General features: G+C 46.5%; 1 protein-coding gene across 7 annotated transcripts in view; it reads left to right on the top strand.

The window, feature by feature from the left end:
• Positions 1–15,522: 15,522 nt before the first annotated feature.
• The window catches only part of GOLM1 (golgi membrane protein 1), a 123,715-nt gene continuing 118,654 nt past the window's right edge, over positions 15,523–20,583 (top strand). For 3 of the 7 annotated variants that reach the window (XM_041746564.1, XM_041746573.1, XM_041746572.1), the window contains exon 1: positions 16,894–17,044. The gene's annotated coding sequence lies outside the window, so the exon portion shown is untranslated. Of the gene's footprint in view, positions 15,662–16,883; positions 17,045–17,071; positions 17,421–20,583 lie in introns of those variants that run through there. The other 4 variants (XM_041746570.1, XM_041746571.1, XM_041746568.1 and 1 more) reach the window with 4 other exon arrangements.

Below are 20,583 nucleotides of genomic sequence, written 5' to 3' on the forward strand. Positions count from 1 at the left end.
CTTTGGCATATGTGAAAAGAATACCAGGCTACCAAGGTGGTCCAGCCTTGTATTAGAAAGTAGAGCCTGACCTGAATCCATGTTTTCTGGCCACTAAGAGCCTTGGTCAGACAGGTTCCTGCAGGGGTTCCCGAACTTGGAACACCATCAGAATAGGAACTGTGTTCAGTACAGCAAAATGGTTACTAGTTGGGCTTCTGCAGCCTGATCCACCTGCTTTTCTTTCTTTTTTTTTTTTTTTTTAAGAATTTCTTTTTTATTTATTTATTCATGGGAGACAGAAAGAGAGGCAGAGACACATACAGAGGGAGAAGCAGGCTCCACGCAGGGAGCCCGATGTGGGACTTGATCCCCTGACCGCGGGATCATCCCCTGAGCTGAAGGCAGATGCTCAAACCCTGAGCCACCCAGGTGTCCTCTGCCTGCTTTTCAACTCCCACCTCCTCCACCACTGCTTACTCTGTTTGGAACAAGTCACTTGACTTCCATGCCTATATTCACCTGTAAAATGACAATAAAAATGTATTTTTTCATATATTGCAGGGAGTAATGTAAGTAAGAATTTAACACAATGCATAATAGATGGTGATCATTGGAGTTGGTTGGCTATTGTCATGGATATTTATGTTAGTATTCAATCAGACTTCAAGGTCTACATGCTTTTTGAACTTAGCTGTTTTGTTTGGTTGGCTTTCATATTTTATCCTTTTTTTAAGATTTTAATTTTTTGGGATGCCTGGGTGGCTCAGTAGTTGAACATCTTCTTTTGGCTCAGGTAGTGATCCCAGTGTCCTGGGATTGAGTCCCAGGTTGGGCTCCCTGCAAGGAGCTTGTTTCTCCCTCTGCCTATGTCTGCTTCTTTCTCTGTGTCTCTCATGAATAAATAAATAAAATATTTTTTTAAAAAAGATTTTAATTTTTAAAGTAATCTCTGCATCCAATATGGGTCTTGACCTCACAGCCCCCACTACCACCAGATTGAGTGTCACATGCTATTACAGACTAAGCCAGCCAGGCACCCCTGTTTGTTTGTTTTATAAGTTCAGAGGTAGAGACTCCATGTTTTAGCATACAGTGAAGAAATATATCTATTTAATTCTATATTGCCACAACCCATTTTTGGAAAGGTGCTCATAAGTAACAAAACACCCTTTACTTTACAAGCACATTATAAGCCCACTTGTGCCATCCCAAAGTTTGTATGTTGAAGCCCTGACCCCCAGCACCTTAGAATGTGACTGGATTTGGAGGTAGGGCCTTTAAAGAAATGATTACATTAAAATAAGGTCTCTGATTGACATATTTCACTTAGCATAATATCCTCTAGTTCCATCCATGTCATTGCAAATGGCAGGATTTCATTTTTTGATGGCTGAGTAATATTCCAGTGAGATCTATCATCTATCTATCTATCTATCTATCATCTCTCTCTCACATCATCTTTGTTCAATGAGTCAAGCAGAGAAAGACAATTATTATTTCACACATATGTGGAATTTAAGAAACAAAACAGAATTACAGGGAAGGAAGGAAAAAACAAAACAAGGCAAAATCAGAGAGGGAGACAAATCCTAAAAGACTCTTAACTCTAGGAAACAAACAGGGTTGATGGAGGGGAGATGGGTGGGCAGATGGGTGCCTGGGTAATGGGCATTAAGGAGGGCATGTGATGTGATGAACACTCGGGGTTATATGAAACTGATGAGTCACTGAACTCTATCTCTGAAACTAATAATACACTAGTTAATTAAATTTAAATAAAATAAATTTTAAAAATTAAAATAAGGTCATTAAGATGGGCCCTAATCCAGTAAGATTGGTGTCCTTATAAGAAGAAAAGATTAGGGCATAGACACACACAGAGGGAATAGCACGGGAAGCCACAGAGAGAAAGATAGCCATCTACAAGCCAAGGGGAGAGGCTTCAGGAGAACCCAGCCCTGCTGACACCTTGACCCTGGACTTCCCAAGTCCAAAACTGTGAGAAACGTTTAAGCCACCCAGTCTGTAGTACTTTGTCATGACAGCCCTTGCAAACTAGTACAAGCATATATTAATAAGTAATTTATAAAAAGAGAAAGCATGATTAAGCAACATTTTAACTATAGGAGTATGACTTGTCTTTTTTTTAAATCTTTGGTTTTTTTTTTTTTTTAAGAACACTTTTAGGTTTACAGCAAAACTGAGGGGAAGATACAGAGATTCTCCATCTATTTTCTCCACCCCCACCCCTGCCTTCTCATGCATAGCCTCCCCCATTACTCTCCCTCATCTGTGCGATATGATTGTTACAACCGATGAACCTATCCTGATATATCACCAAAAGTCCATAGTTGACCTCCGGGTTCGCTCCAGCTGTGGCATATTGCACAGATTTGAAAAATCTGTAAATCACGTGTAACATGAAATGTATCTGTGATTGCAGTCTTTCCACGGCTCCAGAAATCCTCTCTGATCCACCCATTGATCCTGCTCCCACCAAAACCCCTGGTAACCATCGCGTCCCCGTCCTGCCTTTTGCAGAATGTCACGCAGTTGGAGTCATACAGTATGGAGCCTTTTTCAGGTTGGCTTCTTCCACGTAGTAACATACATTTAAAGTTCCTCCGCATCTTTTCATGGCTTGATAGCTCATTACTTTTTAGTCCTGAATAATACTCTACTGTCTGGATGGACTACAGTTATTTATCCATTCACCTGCTGAAGGTCATCTGGGTTGCTTCCAAGTTTGGGCCGGTATGAATATAGTTTCTGTAAACATCCGTGTGCAAGTTTTTGTGTGAAATTAAGTTTTCAGCGTCTTGGAGTAAATACCAAGGGGCACAATTGTTGGAACCCAAGATAAGAGTGGATTTAGTTTTCTGGGAAACTGCCAAACTGTCCTCCAGAGTGACCGTAGCATTCTGCTTCCCACCAGCAATGAATGCGAGTTCTTATTGCTCTACATCCTCGCCAGTATTTGGTGTTGTCAGTGTTCTGGATAATTTTTCCTGAATTCTAGGCCTGGGAATCTTGGGCAATTCAAAGGCCCATCTGCAGCAAATCCCTCTCAATTCTTCTCTCCTCTCCTTTCTTTGCTATCTGTGCCTCCTTCTGTCCCTTTTCCATTGGTGAACTTTGCTCTATTCTGGTACAGGGAAAGAAAAAAATATATCTTTTTAAAATTATCAAAAGTTGCAGTGCCTTGATATGTATTTCTGTCTCAGGAGGGTTTGTTTAGAAATACATACATGTATTAGGGAGAAGGCCAGGTCAGCAGACACAGAGACAGAGCACTCCTAGTACCTGTCAAGCATCCAGAACAGTTAGGCTTTTCCACGGAGACCACTTGTGGGGGGGGCGGACAGGCTACAGCCAGACTTCCCGAAGTGCCCCCGGGGTTAAGCTGGCTTCAGTGCTGCCTTTCTTCCATCATTGATTCAAATTCTCACTCCTCTCTTCTCTGACTGGCGATTTCAAACTGTGGTCCTGATTTGTCCTTTCTTTCTGAAGTTTGCTCCTCTTGGCCAGCTGGAAAAGATTCCCTGGCTTATTACCATTGCAAGAGGAACACACTGCTGCAGTCAGCAGGTCAGCAGCCAAGGAGGGGGGTGGTGAACACTGGCACTCCCACACACCCATCTGGGGCCACAGCCACTCCAGGCCTGCTAGGGAAAAATCAGCGTTTCCGAGCTCAGAGACATTAAAAATATAGGAAATATTACCTCCTGGGCAAATTACTGCACACCTCTAGACCTCCTCCTTCTCCTGTGTGTAATATAGGAGTGAGTTTTTCTCTCCCTGAATGCAGAGAAAAATCTCCCCATGGTTCTTTCCAACATAGGAGTGATCCAGTATAGAGGTCAGGGCCTCTTGTTCTACCAAGCACCACCCCTCTAAGGGTCTAGGTCCACTCTGTAGCTCACGAGGCTCACATCCCAGGCAGAAGTGGGTTGTTTGGGACTGAGCACAACTGGGCTGTGCGGGGGGCTTCTGGCTGCAGAGGAAGGTGACCCTCAGCCATCTCCCAGAAGCAAACTGAGTTAAGACGGGTCGGTCACCTGGGCAAGTACAGCACCCACTCAGATGGGGAGCAGGTGGGCTGTAGGCCTGGGAAAGCACCCCCAGGAGGGTATCAGGAAGAGGCTAATGGCCTCCAGAGGTGGAATCTACCCTCCATTTCTCCCTTAGCACTGGGGCTTTGGAAATTCAAAAACCAATCGAACCTTTTTTATTACTCTGGTTTTCCTGTGCTAGTCCCTGTCTTAGGCAATGAACACAGAGAGCCTAGATTAGGAGTCTACACACTTCTCAGAATAAAAATGTTAAACTCATGAAAAGAAAATAAAGAAACCAATCATACTGAAATACAGTTGTCAATATATATATTTTTAAAATGTGTAATATATGTGTAATATATGCACTTGCATATATTTATATTTATATACTTGTAGTATATACATAAGATCAAGTACCTTAATTTCAATGTGTTGATGTGCATACATGTTCTTTGATACAAATATGTGCTATAAAAACATCTGCATTTTCTATTGGTTGCAAAGTCATAGGTACTTGAATACTATGAATGTTTTTAAGATTGCTCAATTTTCATTTCCAAAACATTGATAGTGAACCCACATGATCAAAACCTTTTTGGGGTTGTCAGTAATTTTTAAATGTGTTTACTTATGGGACACCTGTGTGGCTCAGCCGTTGAGTGTCTGCCTTTGGCTCAGGGCGTGATCCCAGGTCTGGGCATTGAGTCCTGCATTGGAGTCCCCATGGGGAGCCTGCTTCTCCCTCTATGTCTCTACTTCTCTCTGTGTGTCTCAGGAATAAATCAATAAAATCTTTAAAATAAATGTGTTTACTTAAAAATTTGCAGTCCTAAAACCAAAAATTTGATGATCAAAGATCAGGAATGGCAGGGTAGGCAGGAGGCAGAAATGCTGGAAATAGAAAAGATATGTTAGATAAGAATAAAAAATATTTAAAAAGAGGATATTGGCCTCGATGATCCTTAAGGTCCCAACATTAGGATTCTCTGACATGGGGATAAAAGTCTCCTCAAGCCTCAACTCCATGCTTTCCTCTTTCCCTACTGAGTCAAGGCTAGACCACTGAAACCCAGCTTGACCAAAATACTAGGGCTTCACTCGTCATTGATGTAGGTAACCTGTCTTTCCAGGAGTGGTAAAGACTGATCGCTGTTCCTAAAGATCTCTCTTCTTCCTTTCTTTTTTAGGAAGAGTGCCCACGGTTGTTAGCTGGGCACATGGCAACCCAGTGAACGAGCCTCTGTTTCCTAGCTACCTTGCACCTGGGTGTGGATGGGTGCCTAAGTTCTGGCCAAGGAATGTAATTGGAAATGTCATAGGGAACTTCTAAGAGGTGTCCTTAAAGGGAAGGAGCAGGCGCTACTTTTTCTCCTGTCATCTGGGAGGAACATGGAAGTGACAGCTTCAGTGGAAACACGTGTCTTAGGCCTCAGGAATGAGGGTCCCATCTGGCGGCAGTGGGGCCTGGATCTCTGCTGACTTGGCAAACCTGCCACTTCAGCCCAAGACTGTCCACTTACAGACTTACTCTGTGAGGGATTCAAACTTGGTGAGTTTAAGCCCTATTATTTAGGTTTATTGTCACTGGCAGCTGAGCCTCATCCTAAAATGATGTGCAAAGAAAAGCTCTCTTCCTGGGTTTGAGGTTTGAGTCCCCTAGAGTGCAACCTGACAGGGAACAAAGATCTTCCCAGGTCCTTCCACCCTGTGATTACCCTTGTACTTCCCCCTGGATCATTAGATTCTCTGTTGAGATCAGTGTTTGTCAACTGCGGAGGGTGGGATGGGGTGGGGTGGGCACTGTTGGCACTGGTGGCAGGAGCATGTTTTGTTTCACAGGATACTTAAATAAATAAAGGTCAACAGTAGAGCCTTCCCCCACCCTCATGAGCCATTGTTAAAAAACAGAAGTCTCTTATACAGCAATATTGTATTATATTCCTCAAACTTGCCAAGAGACCAGAACTTTATTATTTTAACCACTAAAAAGAAATGATAATCATGTAACCGGGTAGAGGTGCTGACATTGCTACAATGGCAGTCATATTACAATATAGTATTGAATTAATATCTTGTACACCTGAAACTTACACAGTGTTATAGGTCAGTTTAAAAAAAAAGTCTCCTCTCATTTCCAGATGCTCCCTGGGTTCACCATACCCTCAGCTGAGAATCGCTGCTCTGGACTCAGGAGACTGACCCTCTGCTGGCTCCCTTTAGAAGTTCTTTCACCAGGCCCCGGGCCAGCTCTGTCCATAGAGGGTGTAACTCCTGACCTCAGGGTTGTGACTTTAAGCCTCACGTTGGGTGCAGCGATTACTTAAAAATAAAAAAATCTTGGGGCATCTGGATGGTTCAGTCAGTTAAGCATCTGACTTTGGCTCAGGTCATGACCTCGGGGTCTGAGGGTCAGTGCCCCCATTGGGTTCCCTGCTCTTGGGGAATCTGCTTGTCCCTCTGCCTCTGCCCCTCCCCTGACTTAACATGAGTCTCTCTCTCTCAAATAAATAAATAAATAAATAAATAAATAAATAAATAAAATATTTTAAAAATTAAATAAAAAATAATAAATATTATGAAGCATCTGGGTGGTTCTGTGGATTGAGCATCTGACTTTTTTTTTTTTTTTTTTTTTAGATTTTCATGAGAGACAGAGAGAGAGAGGCAGAGACACAGGCAGAGGGAGAAGCAGGCTCTATGCAGAAAGCCTGATGCGGGACTTGATCCCAGGATCCCAGTATCACGCCCTCAGCTAAAGGCAGGCACTTAACTGCTGAGCACCCAGGCGTCCCAAGCATCTAAATCTTGATTTCAGCTCAGGGTCATAGGATTGCCCCATGTTGGGCTACACACTCAGTGGGAAGTCTGCCTGAGATTCCCTCTTCCCCTCCACTCTCATGCTCAAATAAATACATAAGTCTTTAAAAATAAAAACAAAATAAATCTTTAAAAAAAAAGTCCTTTCTCATGACTAAGCAAGGGCATGACCCATCCAGTACCCACCAGGTGTGGCCTCACTGTGTCACTCTAGGTGGACACAGTGGTTCTTTACTCAGGTTGTTGGAAGGTCTTGCTGGGTGTGGGGAACTTGCCAGACTCAGCAAGAGAGTAAGTCAGTGGGAACATGAGCTAGGAGAGGGCCAGAGGCACGGGCTCTACCCCACAGCACTTAGGTACATACTTGAATGAAAAAAAAAGAATACACATCAGAACAAAGGACAGAAGCCACCGAAATACAGCTGACATTTCAAACTGTGTTTTCAGGAAATAGCCTCTTTTCCAACATTGGAAAATCAGCTCTAGTGGAAAAGCCATGAGTCAGGGAGCTGATGTTCCTAAGTGTTCAAGTATTCTTAATATCGCTGCCAAGTTAAACTGAATCTGTCATTCTGCAGTCGTAAGTCTCAAGGTCAAAGCACTAACCCACTTCTGAAGCCTTTTCTGAGGAGGCCTAGGGAGCATATTTTGAGAACAAGAGAGATGCAAACGTCACTCAAGCCGACGAATCACCTTTTCTAGAACAACTTCATTTTTGGAACAAAACACAGACACACCTTCCCTACTCACCCTGGGCTAGGTAGGGTAGGATCGTGTAGACACAGAAGCTCATGTCGCCGGGTTGGTCCCTGGATTTCAGGATGTCCTCAGCTTGGCCTTTTTCTCCATCAGCCCAGGGAAGATGACAGGCCCCTCATGCCCCCACCTCGGCCTCTCCAGCTGGTTCCTTCACGTCCTTTGACGCTGGACCATCCCTAACACGCATGACACAGCCGCCAGAGACAACTGTGAAAGAAGCTCAGCAAGTACTTTGGTTTTAAAGGCAGTTGTAGAGCTCACGATACACAAAGGCACCCTTTTTACTGCTTTGCTCAGTGGTAGGAGGCCTTTAAAATCTGACAGTACTTCTTTCTCAACCTCAAAACATGTCAAGGTTCACTGTTTTAAAACTCCAGTTAATACAGGACATTGAAGACAGTTGTCTGAATGTCTAAAATTAGAAGTATCTACTTTAGAAAGATTATTCTTACCATATTCTGTACTATAACAACCTGGCTTTTCAATGGTTTCAGATAATCAATTTAAAAAACTTCTTCCAACATAGGATTGCCCTACTTAGCAAAGGACAAAAACCAAAACACCAGGATGCCCAGTTAAATCTGAATTTCGGATAAATAACAATTTTTCTTTCTTTCTTTCTTTCTTTCTTTCTTTCTTTCTTTCTTTCTTTCTTTCTTTCTTTCCTTCCTTCTTTCTTTCTTTGTATCTGACCCATGCAATATTAGGAACATATTTACATTAAAAACTTATTTGTTGTTTATCTGAAGCTCACACGCAAGTGACAACTCTATACATAACAAAAGGACTATGAGTCAGAATTCTTTGTGACAGAAATCCAGTGCCAACTGGCTTGAGTAAAATGGGAAATTAATTGGCTAATATAATTGACAATCCAGGCTAGAATTGATTTCAGGTATAGCTGGATCAAGAAGATGAAATGACATCATCAATACTAGGCGTTTCTCTGTCTTTCTCAGCCTGTCACTGAGACCCAAAGCAGCTGTAGGATTATATTCTCCCAGGATGGGCTGCCTTCATGGAAAAAAGAGCCTCTGCTCTCCAGTACCTGCAGTGAAGGTGCCATATGGTGCCTTCATGGAAAAAAGAGCCTCTGCTCTCCAGTACCTGCAGTGAAGGTGCCATATGGAGCCTCATTCCACTCATTGGGACCCAATCACACTATAGACTCCAGGATGTATTAGTCTCCTGTGGCCGCCACTTGGGAATCATCAAAACTAGGTAGCTCAAAGCAGCAGAAGTTTTATTCTCTCATGGTAGTAGGGGTAGTGCTGGGCTGTCTCCAAAGGCTCTAGGAGACAATCTGTGGCTTGCCTCTTCCCGGTCTTCCTCCAGGCCTTCCTTGGCTTGTGGCCCCATCTATATGGGCTCTGCTGCTGTGATCACATGGCATCTCCCCTGTCTGTCTAAAATCCACTCTACCATTCTCTTACAAGGGCCCTTATGATTGCATTTCTGACCCACCTGGATCACCCAAAATAAGTGCCTCAAGATCTTTGGTTTAATCACATCTTTTGCCCTACAAGAGTAATGTTCACAGGTTTGGGGATAGGACATGGAAATAGCTTTTTTTTTTTTTTCTTTTTAACCATTCAGCTCACTACAGACATTGAAGATTGAAAAGTCAGGGAGGGATGACTTGAAAACATAGTGATGCTAGTAACTGAAGAAGGGAAAAAAGAATTCTGGGGAGGAAGCAGAAGATGTCTGTGACAAGGACTGTGTATTCTATTCCCTTCCACTGCTATCAGGTATTTAATATTTGGAGCATGTCCACACTGCACTGCGCTCTGTGCCACCCACAGGAGCTCCAATCCAGTCTGAATTGTTCATCCATGCAAGTGTTGGGGAGGATACTGAGCCTCCCCTTCCTTTGGGAACTTTGCACACTATGTGGCACAATGTGGTGGGTGCTTTGATGACTGGGGCTTTTGAGCTGAATTGTAAGAAGGGAGCTAGGGAGGGAAGCTTCTAGGCAGGATAGCTGAGCAAAGCCGGGCTGTGGGGGGCACTGAGTAGTGACCAGTTGTGGTTTGAAGAAACTTGGACAGATAACCTAGAATGGCAAGGTAAGATTCCATATCGGCAAGGAAAACCACTAAAAGTTTTGGGAGTGGGGGATGATATGACCTGACTGGTATCTGAGGAAGATTATGCTGCTGTATGGAATTTTGTTTAGTCTAAGGTTGACTCATGAACCCTTGGCAACAGGGCTGCACTTCTAGCTTACCCTCCCATCTACGATGGTTCCCCAATACCAGCTAGTCCTCTTGTTGTTCTGTGTCATGCTTTTTGCCTTCTACGTCTGTCATCATGCTGGAGTATTTCTCCTTCATGTTTCTGTCTTTATAAAAATATCCACACTTCTGGTTCCCACAGCACACACAGCTTCCTTGGCATCAAGTTTCTGAAATGCAGGGCAGCCAGTGGAAACCAATAGCAGAAGGTAATTTCTGGATAGCTCTAGAGGGCAGCTTTCTACCAAGTTCTACTGGCACCACAGCAACTTCTCTGCCATTCAGAAAGCCATGGCCATGCTCTGTCCTGTGAGGTCTCGGTCTCCTTCCTTTCGAGTAGGTGGATAGATGGGGGGCTCTTACCTGGATGATCTATCTCTGCCCTAAAGGGTAGTGCCTGCCCCGTATATCTGCTATTACATTTTTTTTAGAGTTCTCTTTGCATCTTATCAGCCAGACCCTCATTAGTCCAATACCCTGCTATAATTAGCAATTTTTTAATATTCAACTTTCCCTGTTCAACTTACTGTTTTTTGAACACTGTTTTCCCAGACTGATACGCCATCCTTCTAGACCTGGACTGTCCAGTGTGGCAGCCCCTAGACACATGTGGCTATTGGGTACCTGAGATGTGGCTGGTGCCACTGAAGAACTGAATTCTTTTTTAAGATTTCATTTATTTATTTTAGAGAGATAGAAAGAGGGAGAGGAAGCAAGAGCTCACAAACATGCGAAAGGGGGGGATGGTGGGGAGAGAGTCTCAAGCAGAACCCATGCTGAGCTCAAGCTCCATGCAGGGCTCAGTCTCAGGACCCTGAGATCATGACCTGAGCTGAAACCAAGAGATGGACCCTTAACTGACTGAGCCACTCAGGCTCCCCAAAAACTGGATTTTTAATTTAATTTTATTTAGATTAAAAAACTAAAACAGTGTAAATTTTTCCATTAAATACTTTAGTACATGTAAAATGTCTCATTAGCATTTTATTAATTACGTGTTTATATGATAATACATTGGATACAGTGGGTTAGATAAAATACATTAAAATTATTTTCACTTGTTATCTTCTTTCTTTAATGCAGCTACCAGGAAATTGAAAATTATACATGTGGCAGGGTACCTGTCAGGCTCAGTCAGAAGGGCATGCAACTCTTGATCTCTGGGTTGTGAGTTCGAACCCCACACTGGATGTAGAGATTACTTAAATAAAAATAATAAAAATGGATCCCTGGGTGGCGCAGCGGTGGTTTAGCGCCTGCCTTTTGCCAGGGCTCGATCCTGGAGACCGGATCGAATCCCACGTCGGGGCTCCTGGTGCATGGAGCCTGCTTCTCCCTCTGCCTGTGTCTCTGCTTCTCTCTCTCTCACTGTGTGGCCTATCATAAATAAATAAATTTAAAAAAAAAAATAATAAAAATAATAAAGCTATATATGTGGCTTAATTCTATTTCTATAGGATAGCCCCACTCTACATCGACTTTCTGTATAATCTCTCCTGATTTTCCAAGACAGATAGGATTTCTCCCTCCCTCTTGCCCTTTGAATTTCTTTGGATATTTGCTAGTTTTTAAAAATTCTTTTTAATTTTATTTTTTTATTTTATTCTGTTTTATTTGTTTGTTTGTTTGTTTGTTTATTTATTTTGCTGGCCAGCATTCTGTCTCTTCTTTTTATAGGCGTCTCAATCTGCTTTGTGGAGGATAATGTCCCAGAGCATGTAGCCTTGCTGAGAATTAGTGGCCCCATCCCGGTGCAGAAAACAGCTGGGTGTCCCTGTTAGCCTGGGGAGGATGGGCTCCAAATCAAACACCTCCCATGAGAAGCCCCCTCCGGACACGATGTATCTTGAGCAAGTGTTCCAAGGACATGGGGTCAGTTGGGGTCCCATTTCTTAAAGATGCAGCAATGTGGCACACCCTTTTTCTGTTGTGTCACTTTTGCAGTGATTTCTGCAGCCTCCAGGGTTTCCAAATTGATTGGAAATTGATCAATATGATTTCACTGATTCTCACCATTGATTCTGTGAGACCCTGACATTGGTCCAATTAATTTCCCTTTTCCAGAAGATTGATAGAGGCTGTTCCTGTTATTTGCAACCAAGAACTCTGGTACTGCACTGATGTATTACATGTAGGTCAGCAAATTCTAGGCCATGGGCACAGTTTTAGAATTAAAGGTAAACTGAAGGGTCAGGTTTTGGGATGCACAGGAACCAGCCCTACAGAATGATGTGCCAAGAAAGATGGGTGCTACCATTGAGATAAGCGCTTATCAGTATTTTTCAGTCCTCGGGTCACCACTTTGTTCATTCCAGGAACACAGTAACGGACCAGCTGAGGTTAGGGCCTGTGGTAGGTAGAATGATGCCCAACCCCCCAAAGATGTCCATGTCTTCATCCCTGGAGTCTGTTAATATGACCTTACTTTGCAAAAGGAATTTTACAGATGTGATTAAGTTAAAGGCCTTGAGGTGGAAAGATTATCTTGCATTATTTGGGTGAGACCAGTATAATCATGAGGATCCTAAGAAGTGAGGCAATTTTCCCAACTGGATCTGAGAGATGTGACTATGGAAGTAGGATTAGAAAGATGTTACTAATCGTGAGATTGCTGGTTTTGAAGATGCAGACAGAGGGACCCTAGCCAAGGGATGCAGGGAGGCTTTAGGAGCAATAAAAGGCAAGAAAGGGATCTTCTCCAGAGTCTCCAGAAAGGAATGCAGGCCTGCTGGCACCTTGGTGAAAGTTTTGACCTACAGAGCTGTAAGATATTAAATTTGTGTTGGTTTAAGTTGAATGATTTGTTAGGGCAGCAAATAGAAAACTATTATAAGGTCCATCCCTTGAGCTGGAGAGGACATTGCTTTGATTGACAATCTACCAAGGCTCTATCCCTTGGAGATGGGGGGAGATTCCTGTATGAAAACAGTGTACTACTGTTGCCTACTGGCAAGTGAGGAAAAGGATGCTGCACTTGATCTGACCCCAAAAGCCAAGAAGTGATGGGAGAGGATGTTGAACAGGCAAAACATGGATGCCCACTGCAACAACTACCACAGCCCCTTGCACATTGGTTAACCAAAATCTACCCAATTGAATTTTTAGGGCTGGCGATTGATTAGTTTAAATATTTGGGGTGAGAAGCCCTGGAGAAATTGAAAAGAACTTTATAAAGAATGCAAATACAATATTTATACGTATATATTGCTGCATCTTTATGATGCCAAATTTTGGGGTGCCTGAGTGGCTCAGTCAGTTGAGTGACCAACTGTTGGTGTAGCTCAGGTCATGACTAGGTCCTGAGATCTATCCCCCAGTTGGGCTCCATGCTCAGCAGTAAATATGCTTGAGATTCTCTCTCTCTCCCTCTCCCTTTGCTCCTCCCACCACTCTCTCTCTCTTAAATAAATAAATAAATAAATACCTTTTTTTTTAATGCCAAATTTCAGCATAAGGAATCTCATGAAATTTGAAAAAGACTGCTTCCCCCTCAGCAAAGGTGTACTGATTCAAATAGCTGCCCTAACACCTAAACATGTGGACCTGTTTCATAAAGTGTTTAAAAAACTTGTGCTGGGTGTGCCGGGGTCACTCAGTCAGTTAAGCATCCAACTCATGATATCTGCTCAGGTCTTGATCTCAGGGTCATGAGTTCAAGTCCCACCATGGTCTCTACACTGGGTGTGAAGCCTACTTAAAAAAAAAAAAAGAATCATGGGTTTAACTATGGCAAACAGTATAGAGGATCCTCCAAAATTAAAAATAAAACTACCATATAATCCGGCATTAAGTCAGAAAGATATATGTACCCCCATATTCACAGCTGCATTATTTATAATAGCCATGATATGGAAACAACATAAGTGTCCATCAATGGATAAATGGATAAAGATGTGGTGTACACACACACACACACACACACACACACATTAGAATATTATTTAGCCATAAGAAGACAGGAAATCCTATCATTTGTGACAACATGGATGGGCCTGGAGGGCATTCTGCTAAGTGAAATAAGTCAGACAAAGACGAATACTATACGATTTCACTTATATATGCAACCTTAAAAAAAAATCATAGTGAGAAAAGATCAGACTTGTGGTCACCAGAGGTGGTAGGGCCAGCAGTGGGGAGTTAGAAAAAAGTCAAAAGGTACAAACTTCCAGTTGTAAGATAAGTATCAAGGGATGTTCAAGGGATGTGATGTACAGTGTGATGACTCGTGCTAAGGCTGCTGTAAGATATGTAAGAAAGTGGTTAGGAGAGTAAATCATAAGCCTTCTCATCACAGGAGAAATTTTTTCTTCCTCTTTAACAATCTGTATCTTTAGGAGAAGATGAATGCTAGCTGAACCCACCATGGTAGTCATTTTACAATATATATAATTAAAGCATCATGCTGGACACCTTAAACTCATACAGCAAGATACGTCAGTTATTTCTCAATAAAACTGGGGGGCTGGGGAATCACTGGCTTAGTCACTGATTAGTTGTTGATAAATGAGGGATTCAATGGAACCCTGCTTACAGGCAAATGAGGTAGAAGGTACGGCCCCCCAGCCTAAGAAGGCAAAACATGATGAGGGGAGGCAGAAGGAGCAATTTATTGTACCTATCCAAAAATACTGACTGTGGTCACTTAAGGTCACTGGACGATTAGAAAGAAGTGATACGGGATCCCTGGGTGGCGCAGTGGTTTGGCGCCTGCCTTTGGCCCAGGGCGCGATCCTGGAGACCCAAGATCGAATCCCACATTGGGCTCCCGGTGCATGGAGCCTGCTTCTCCCTCTGCCTGTGTCTCTGCCTCTCTCTCTCTCTCTCTCTGTGACTATCATAATTAAATAAAAAAAAATAAAAAAGAAGTGATACAAGTCATTGGAAAAGCCAGGGCTGACGTCCAACACACCCCCTGGCTCTTGGATTCTTGATCCCGACCCGCAACAGTCTAACAGCAGGTCACAAAAATTATCATTTTGGGCTATAGGAGAATATTACTCTAAATTCAATTAGGAGGTTTTGGCTCATGAAGAATCCTTTTCCTGAATTTAAGGAGACCATGCTCAGGTGCCAGGTCTCCTTTCTCAAGGTGAGTCTTCGTTCTGTTTGAAAACCATTTTGGCTGTGAGCATTCCTAAGGGAGTTTGTGTACTTATTGTTGTTGTTTTGTGATTGGGATTTGGGAAGGGCGAGAAGAGGCTCCTTTCCCAGAGACCAGAGCTAGATAGGTTCAAAAAGACATAAATCTAGAATTATTCCTAGTGCTGGCCATATGTTAGAATTAGCTGGAAAGCTTTATAATAAAAATACCCACGTTTGGGCTTAGAACTCTGGAGGTTGGGACCCTGGCATCCAAATCCTCCAAGAGCTCCCAGATAATTTGGCCAGTGCCGGTCAGGGTTCAGAGCCCCCGTTTTCGAAGTTTCTAGTAGGGATACCGCGTAGGTCATTAGTTTTGCGGCGTCCTCTCAGGGAGCTGTGGCCTAAGGTGCCATTCAAACCTCAGCGCGCTCGGGGCGCTGTTTAGGCTTCAGGCCTCCCAGGCGTCATCCTTGGAGAGTCCTGGAAGACCACACTTGCGCAGCGTCCAGGAATCTTCATTTTATCCACAAGTAGATCGGAGGGTCACGGTCCGAAAAATTAAACTTTGAGGGGTAACGGTCGTGGGGAGATTAGGAACCGGCTAGGGTTGGTGGCAGAAAAAAGATTTGTGAGGACTGACCCCCCCCCCCCCAAATTCCTGTTATTCGTTGGCCCTTTACCCTGGGCGGTTTGGGGCCTGGACCACTGAAGGTCTGTGAGTGTGGCAAGGTGGGTGGCGCTGGATGTAGTTGGCCCCACGTTCCAGAAAGTTCCCTCTGGACGGGGTGGGGGTGAGGCGAGGGGTCGCCTCTCTCCTCCGAGCCCCTTTGCTCCGCGCCGCCGCCCCGCTCCCGGCCCCTTCTTGGGAAGCGCCGGGCCGCTCGGCCGCTGCCCGGGAGCCGCGTCCTGAGGGGGGCGCGCGGGGACGGGGGCGGCCGAGGAGGGGGCGCGCGGGGAAGGGGCTGAGCGGGGAGGGGGGCGCGGGGAGGGGGACGCGGGAGGGGGCAGCCGAGGAGGGGGCGCGCGGGGAGGGGGGTAGGGGGCGTGCGGGGAGGGGGGGCTTGGGGAGGGGGGGGCACGCGCGGGGAGGGGGCCGCGGGGAGGGGCCACGCGGGGAGGGGGGCGGCCGAGGAGGGGGCGCGCGGGGGGGTTAGGGGGCGCGCGGGGGAGGGGGGCTGGAGGGGGCGCGCGGGGAGGGGGGTAGGGGGCGCGCGGGGGAGGGGGGGGCGCGCGGGGAGGGGGCGCGCGGGGAGGGGGCGCGCGGGGGGGGGGGGCGCGCGGGGGGGGGGCGGCGGGGAGGGGGCGGCCGGGGAGGGGGCGCGCGGGGAGGGGCGCGAGCGGGGAGGGGGCGCGCGGGGGGGGGGGCCGCGCGGGGAGGGGGGCGGCGGGGGGGAGGGGGCGCGGGGGGGTAGGGGGCGCGCGGGGAGGGGGGTAGGGGCGCGCGGGGAGGGGGGCGCGGGGGCGGGGGGGGAGGGGGGCGCGCGGGGAGGGGGGCGCCGGGGAGGGGCGCGGGGGGAGGGGGCGCGGGGAGGGGGCGCGGCGGGGAGGGGGGCGGCCGGGGGGGGGGGGCGGCGGGGAGGGGGCGCGCGGGGGGAGGGGGGCGCGGGGAGGGGGCGGCGGGCGGGGAGGGGGGCGGCCGGGGGAGGGGGCGCGCGGGGAGGGCGGGCGCCGGGAGGGGAGCACGCGGGGGGAGGGGGCGCGCGGGGAGGGGGGCGGCCGGGGAGGGGGGCGCGCGGGGGGAGGGGAGCGCGCGGGGGGAGGGGGCGCGCGGGGGAGGGGGGCGCGCGGGGAGGGGGCGCGCGGGGGAGGGGGGCGCGCGGGGAGGGGGCGCGCGGGGAAGGGGGGCGGCCGAGGAGGGGGCGCGCGGGGAGGGGGGCGTGCAGGCGGGCGCGGCCCGGGCCTCGCCTCCCGGCGCTCGCGGCGCCACCTCCTCCCCACGCCGCCGGCGCGGACCGGGGGCGGGGACTCGCCGCTGCGGAGGCCGGAGACGCGGCGGTGCTGGGCGCGGCGCGGGGCGGCGGGGAGCGCGAGGCCGGCGGCGAGCGGGAGGCCGGCGGCGGGCGGCCTGGGAGCGGGTCCTGCGGCGCCGAGCGGCTCGAGCCGCGGCCGGAGGTGAGTGCGCGGCGCCGGGCCGCCTGCCCGCTCCTCCGCCCGCGCCGCAGCGGGTCACCGGAGCCCGCGAGCCCGAGCCGCCCGGGGCCGCCTCCCCGCCCGCCGGTCGGGGCCGCGCGGCCTTGCTTTCTGTTCTCCGCTGTGGCGCGGCGCCCGGGTGGAGGGGGCGGCCCCGAAGCGCGCTCGTGGGCTGGTGGCCCGGGGCCGCGAGCCGGTGGCGGGGCTGCTCCAGGCTCGCGCCCGAGCGAGCGTGTCCAGCCTAGGACCGTGGGCAGCGTCCGCACAACTTTTGCTCCGCTGTGAGAATAGTCTCCTGGGTTTACATCCAGTCTGTTTCACACTCCGTGTGCTGTTTGTGATGATTTCTTTTTTTAAGGTAAAATGAGGCAATGCCTATTTTGATGAATGTTCTTTTTAGTGTAATTTAAGGACCGTCGTACGGGGGATGCCGTGACGTTGCTGGTCACTTCCAGATTCTCCCTTCTCGAGGTTTGCATGACCAAACTTGTGTGGCTTTCGCGAGTCTGAGATTTCCTTTGTCTGGTTTGGGTTCTCCAAAGCCCTATAGCTCGAAATTCCGCACATTCCTAGGGATGGATTATTAAGATGTCCCACAGTCTGATGAAATACTGAACAGCTTTCCAGTGACTCTCCTTGACTTATGGCCGTCATGTTGACTCAAATTTAGGCAGTTTCAGTATTTCTGTGATTTTTGGAGCATGAGACCAGGGGAGCGGTGGAATCTCTTGGCGGTCTGGCTCCTCCTGCTTATGCTATAGAAGATTAAGGTAAGCTCATGCACTTGGGAAGAATGATTTTATTTGTAAGTACAACCAGCAATATGGTAAGACATGCTGTCCTTAGGCCAGAACTCGTTTTTAAGATGTCAGTGGTCAAAAAGACATTGAATCCCTAGGATGTTTAAAGAAAACAGTGAGCTCTTCCAGACGTGTTTTGGTTTCCTGTGCAGAGGTTATCACCCGCCCCCCCCTCCCCATGGGTTTTGTTATGATGTAGGACCAAGAATGAGAGGAAGGAGTGGTTATGGGGACTAAAGGGGATCAGATGTGGACGACATTGCTCTGGGGAGCAAAGGATGCCGTCTCCTTTCTAATTGTTGGCAATGGGCCGGGTTATTGATGAGGGATGAAAAGATTTTTGTATTTATATTATTTTTTGAGGGGTAGGGCAGAAACAGAAGTGAGGATGGTTGAATGTGTCAGGGGCTATCTGTCTTCGGTTGGCTTTTGTGGCCACTTTCCCCCAGCAAGGAGGAAACTGCTGACCTTGTTGAAAACCCTGTGAATGTGCAGACAGGCTTTCTGCCTCTGAAGCACAAGGTAGAAGGGCAGAGCCTGGGGAAACTGCCTCTCCAGGGAGGAGGCTTCTAGCAGGCTGTGCTGAGCAGTGTCCTGTGGCTGGTACAGTAGTGGAAAGGAGCTTGGAGGTGGCGTGGCCCCTAGGGAAGGCTAGCCCCAGAGAAGGGAGAGCAGGAGATGACGGATGAGAGGCCCCATGCCCTGGCTTTAATGTAGTTGTATTGCTTTATTACCTTTTATTTTCTTTTGAATGACCTAAGGTGAGAAAGAACATCCATCATTTGGATAAGAGAAAAACACTTCTTTTTTTATTGTTTAAAAAACAAAAAAAGCACTTCTTTTTTTTTTTCAAAAGTAGGAGAAATGGTCTTGATATGCTTTTGTCTTACCTTAGAAAAGCGTGAGTAGTATTTCATTTTCCTGCTCTCCACTTCCTCCTACAAAAAAACATTCTTAGGTTGTGGTCATTTTCTTTTCTCGACTTTTCCAGTTAATGATGACATCACATGAAAGGACTTGGCTTGAGGTTTCAGAAGTCCTTACCAAGTTCCCAGGGAGTCTGCTTTGTTTCGCACAGTGAATTTCCTACACTTTTTTGGGGGGGTAAAATCATGCCTTCTCTGATTGTTACAATATTTTGATCTTATTTTTGTTTAAAACTCTTCAGGACTGTCTTAATAGCACTTTCCTTAGCTAAGATTTTGAAGATTAATTAGTGCCCGACAGGAGGAAAATGTACGTCAGAGTATGATATAATAATGATCATACTGATACAGATGGTAACTTGCTATGGTTTCCAAACTTTTTTGATCATTATCATTAATCTAAAAAACAAAAACTTAAAATTAATTCATTGTTATAGATCAGCTATCTCAATTACACAGATGTTTAGCACTCCCCTGTGGTTTTGTTATTTATAAGTCAGGTGCACGTGCTATTACTGTCTTGTATCTCAAGGTCCAGAATACTTCTTAGAGCTGGATTCATGCTTAGTGGCAGTAGAGGTAAAGCCCTATTTCATATACTCCTTGAATTGTGAATATTTTTGGCTTGTTTCTTGCTAGATCTGATTATATCATCATAGGTTTTACTTTGGGACATGGTTCGTGCAGAACTGAAGATGTGCCTTCCCAGCAGTGGGCCTGTGTTTGCCCATGCTTATGTTTATTAGAATGACTTTAATTTGTGCTTTTTATATGAATCTTAAAGCTTCTTAGCCTCTGTAAGGTTTGGTCTGGTTATAATTTGTCAGTCCACCTCTCTGTGCACAGTGCCAAGGTCAGAGGAGTTCCTCAGGCACCTCACAGGTTGGGGCCATGTGCCTTTCAACAGAGAGACTTAGCATGCAGGTCAGTTTCTACTTTTATTAGCACTGTTGATATTTTATGGTCGTGTAATAGAATTAGTAAAATGGAAGATGGTATAAGATCCTTAATATGATTAGTCTACATATAATATAGTTTCAAGTTTTTTTATGTAATAGTTATATCACTATGTTTCATGGATACAAATTAACATAACTTCTCAGATTTTCTTCTCTAGCCCTGTGGAGCATCTTCCATTACCCTTTGGGATGCATGTGCCCTGTTGGTGGACTCAATTCTTGTAACCTGACAGCCATAGACAAGGGATAAATTAGTGGGAGTGACTGTGTCCTTATAAAACTTTATTTATGGACCCCCACATTTTAATTGCATGTGCTATTCACATGTCATGATATATTCTTTTGATTTTTTTTAACCATTAAAAACTGAAAAACTAGGCTTGTAGGCAGTGTACAGAAACAGGTAGCTGGCGGGATTCAGCCTTTGGGCTACAGTTTGCCAACTCTTGAACTAGAGGAAAATTCGGGAGTTCCTGCCAAAATGTAGTCTTGGCATCCATGTAGGAGGTGGCCTTTCTTCAGAAAATTTCAAGTGCTGGAAAAAGCACAATGGAATTTGGTTCCTCTCATTCATTTTCAGTTGTCCACCTTGCTCTTTGGTATTTTCAGTATGTAATACTAAACATGCAAATGAATTTTTAAAAAATATTCAAGAGAGAGAATGAGCAGGGCTGGAGGGCTGGGGGAGGGGCGGAGGGAGTGGGGCAAGCAAGGAACCTGATGTGGAGCTCCGTCCAAGGGCCTGGAGATCATGAGCTGAGCCATAGGCAGCTGCTTAACTGATTGAGCCACCCAGGCACCCTGTCATGCACACGGATTTTAAAAGTTTTTTAAGA

This window comes from Vulpes lagopus, chromosome 2 (genome assembly GCF_018345385.1).
Source record: "Vulpes lagopus strain Blue_001 chromosome 2, ASM1834538v1, whole genome shotgun sequence".
Lineage (NCBI taxonomy): Eukaryota > Metazoa > Chordata > Mammalia > Carnivora > Canidae > Vulpes > Vulpes lagopus.